At 39.7% G+C, this 4,470-nt stretch overlaps 1 pseudogene; it reads right to left on the bottom strand.

Moving 5' to 3' along the window:
* Positions 1–314: 314 nt before the first annotated feature.
* Positions 315–3,177, bottom strand: LOC143804053 (serine/threonine-protein kinase SBK1-like; annotated as a pseudogene).
* Positions 3,178–4,470: the final 1,293 nt, after the last annotated feature.

Genomic DNA, 4,470 nt, shown 5'->3' with positions numbered 1-4,470 from the left:
AGCAAATAATGTGGCTAAGGAGAAACCCTGGAATATAGCCCAATTAATATTTAAATGGTTGGATATACAGTATTGTGGAAAAGTTTAAGGCAGTTGCCAAGCAAGAAGCTGCCAAAAACAGAAGTTTTAATCTTTTATTTTTATCAATTAATAAAATACAAAATTATTGAACAAAATTAATCTAAATGACATGAATATTTGGTGACCACCCTTTGCCTTCATCAGTTCTAATTCCTTGTACTTGCACACAATTTCTGAAGGAACTCAGAAGGGAGGTTTTCCAAATATCTCTTAAAGAACGAATCACATCTTCCTCAGCTGCCATACTCAAAGATCTTTACTTTCCAGGGAAAATTAAAGTAATTGAAGATGGAGAGAACTGACTGCCGAGAAGAGGGACTTTGAGAGAGGAGATTGTTAAACATACAAATGGCTTCTCTGGACAACATCTTCCAACAAGGAGGTGGGGGAGTGCAGTCTTCACATTGTCTCCAGTCAATGTAGACTTGGTACATGGAGTCATATACCGTTGCTTCCAACCAGGGGAAATATCCAGTCAAAGCAACAAAGAGAAGAACACCAAAAGCCCAGGTATCTATAGTAGGGCTCAAGAGTAAGTATTCTCCGTCTTTCAAGTCACACAACTCTGGAGACATGTACGGGATAACATGTGACATGGATGACACATAGTATCCTACAGGTTGCGTCAAACCAAAGTCACTCAGCTTGATTTGATTACAGTCTTCGTCCATGAGCAACACGTTGTCCGGCTTCAGGTCTCTGTGTACCAGCCCTCTAATATGCATAAAGTCTAGAGCTGAAGAGATCTGTCTTGCACACCTCTTCACAGCAGCCTCAGGAATTCCAATCTGTAGAAAAAAAGATAAGTATTATGATATTTAGATTTATTTGTGCAGTTCTTTATCCAAATTGAAAATACCAAACATTGAAGATGTTGCTGTTGTTGGGACAGTGGATTCAATAGTGGATAAAACTGTTGCTGTGATGGCCATGTGACATCAAACAGTACATTATGGACCTTCTACCAATGGAAAAGTTTGATGTATTCCCAAATAACACATTATATCGCTAATTTGCATGGGTATTTAGATTCTCCAGACTGATGTTTATCATTAGCCTTTGGTGTTTCATAAATTAAGCATTGTTAGATTGTAGGAAATCATATGGAGCCGCCTTTACTTACCTCACTTCGGATGATATAATGCAAGGTGCCTGCTGTTGCCAACTCTTGACTCAATACAAAGTGGTCATTTGTGCCAATAAAGACTGGATACGTAGTGATAATGTGAGCGTGCTCAGATAAGGTGATTGAAAAACAAAACTGTCAGAAAGGATTTCAGTAGAGTTCTGTCCTTCCTCACTAATTTTGCAGCCACTGCTTTTCCTAAAGAAAGAACAAAAAAAAATCTGGTTATAATAACCTCCCAGATCTCAAATGGAAATATAACATTCAAGCACATAATAATCATCACAGGCAATGGGATATTTTTGGTGGAACATCTTTTCCTAATCCTCAATCTCATGTCTGAAGCAGTTCGACTTTGCTAAATTGGAGGCATTTTGGATTTATAAAGTTTAATCCTAAATGTATTTATTTTACGGACTTAAGGTACCTTCACACTAAACGACTTTGCAACGATGGCGATCCGTGACGTTGCAGCGTCCTGGATAGCAGTATCGTTGTGTTTGACACGCAGCAGCGATCAGGATCCTGCTGTGATATCGCTGGTCGTTGCTGAAAGTCCAGAACTTTATTTGGTCGTCAGATCGGCGTGTATCGTTGTGTTTGACATCAAAAGAAACGATGCCAGCAATGTTTTACAATGGTAACCAGGGTAAATATCGGGTTACTAAGCACAGGGCCGCGCTTAGTAACCCGATGTTTACCCTGGTTACCCGGGGACTTCAGCATCATTGGTCGCTGGAGAGCTGTCTGTGTGACAGCTCTCCAGCGACCACACAGCGACACTGCAGTGATCAACATCATTGTCGATATCGCTGCAGCGTCACTTAATGTGACGGTACCTTAAGCAACGCTGCAGCGATATCGACAATGATGCCGATCGCTGCAGCGTCGCTGTGTGGTCACTGGAGAGCTGTCACACAGACAGCTCTCCAGCGACCAATGATGCCGGTCCCCGGGTAACCAAGGTAAATATCGGGTTACTAAGCGCAGGGCTGCGCTTAGTAACCCGATATTTACCCTGGTTACCATTGTAAAACATTGCTGGCATGGTTGCTTTTGCTGTCAAACACGACGATACACACCGATCTGACGACCAAATAAAGTTCTGGACTTTCAGCAATGACCAGCGATATCACAGCGGGATCCTGATCGCTGCTGCGTGTCAAACACAACGATATCGCTATCCGGGGCGCTGCAACGTCACGGATCGCCATCGTTATTGTTGCAAAGTCGTTTAGTGTGAAGGTACCTTTACCGTATATACCACATTGAAACTTATGTTAGATGTTTGGCAGCCACTTATCTCTAATGAGAAAAAAGCTATTTGGAGACTGAACTTTAGCCACTTTATCTTTTTGCCATCTGATATCTCTTGGCAGAAAATCAATAGGGCAGCCTATATATATTTTAGATGCCATTGTTATGAATTAAGAGTAAAGTTGCCCACACAAATGGACATTTGTATGTATATCAGTGGCAGAGCCAGCTGATTCTTTTTAATATCAAGATCAACAGCGATTGTCTAAATGCTTATTAGGTCAACACCTATTTTCTCCAACCTTCATTTTCATACAATGTTTCTATAACCCAACATGTTGTCTGGCATTAATATTTGGTTGTCCCCCATACACATACCATAGTCATCAATCCCCACCAAATTTGGGAGGGTTATGATTTTTGTTCTATATGTACAAGAAAATTTATAGCTGATACTAGAATAAACCAGATTTTCCAATGACCTACAGATAACTCTCATATCTATGGCCCGTTAAAATCAATATCACATTTTGAATTTACCACTTTTATTTTAAACAATTTAGGTAAATGACCATCTTTGTATTTGCCTTGTTCATACCTGTTGATCTCTCCTGTACCAGTACAACTTGTCCATATGACCCCTGGCCCAGCTCCTTGATGACGTTGAAGCATTCAGAAATATTCAGAATCTCTAAGATATGGAAGGCGGCCATTGCTGCTTGGAAGCTGATACTTTTTGCAAAAAAAACTGTATGACTTCGTAGGAAAATATAAGGAATATGATTATTAAAACCTCATGCAATGAACATTCCTGGTTTCTGTGGGCATTTATCATAATTGGGCTCCATCATAATTTAGAAACCCATAATTAAGAAAGATGTTCCCATTCAGGAAAGATGGTTGACAACACTTGCAAAAGGTATTTTTGTGGGCATATTGGTTGCCATCAATCTTTCTATGAAGACATTGTAATCAGAGTCAAAATTAGGATAATTCTAAACAGTTCTACAGTAATACAAAGGTGTTTAAATATATAGAAACTCTCTAGATACAATCATTAAACGTGACAAATTATAATTTTCATGTGTTTTAAAGTTACTAGAAGGGGTAATAATTGTTTAACGGTCATTTGGCAAGAAGACCCGGAACACAATAAATAAAACCAATAGATATAATATTGAAGAGTAGTCTTACCCGGGTTGGGATTTTGGTGATGATGATGATTAGCTGGTTTCTGATCCAAAAAAGTTGAGTAACGTTGCTTTCTGGTTCAGTCTGAGAGGTGCTATCTCCACAAAGATGTACTCAGGAATAATTCAACAAGACACATGAACTTCTAACTTTTATAGGGAAGTAGCTACTTGAAATTTCTGCCCTTCCTCCTCAATTGCCAATTGGATGTCCAAAAACCCTCCATTGATTTACAGATAAAGATATCTCCTAGAAGTTGGAAATTCATGTAGACCTAATTGTCCTTTATTAGACTGTAAAGCTATGTGAACACGTTGCGGATTAGGCTTAGGAATTTCTGGTGCGGATTCTGTATCTCTTGGCAGAAAATGCACCTGCAGTTTTTTGTGCGTTTTTGCTGCGTTTTTCTTGCGGATTTGCTGCATTTTTTACCCCTGCAGTTTTCTATTATGGAATGGGTACAAAAACGCTGTAGATTTACAAAAAAGAAGTGACATGCTATTTCTTTTAAACCGCAGCGTTTCCGCAGCGGATTTTCCGCAAAGTGTGCACAGCATTTTTTTTTTCTCATTGATTTACATTGTACTGTAAATCAATTGCGGATCTGCAGCATTTCTGCACTGCAAAAAACGCTGTGGATCCGCAGAGAATCCGCAACGTGTGCACATACCCTCAAAGGAGCTGGTTGTGCCACAATGGTATCAGGGTGGTGCCCACCATAGTAGTGTTTGTGTTGCTATTGAAATGCTAATTTTCTCAGTTCTGAATTTATTCTGCAACCTGTAGTCACATCTCACCTTCCCGTCCTCCTGCTG

This window comes from Ranitomeya variabilis, chromosome 2, assembly GCF_051348905.1.
Source record: "Ranitomeya variabilis isolate aRanVar5 chromosome 2, aRanVar5.hap1, whole genome shotgun sequence".
Taxonomy (NCBI): domain Eukaryota; kingdom Metazoa; phylum Chordata; class Amphibia; order Anura; family Dendrobatidae; genus Ranitomeya; species Ranitomeya variabilis.
The sequence above is the reverse complement of the archived record's forward strand: the minus strand, read 5'-3'. Positions and strand labels throughout refer to the sequence as shown.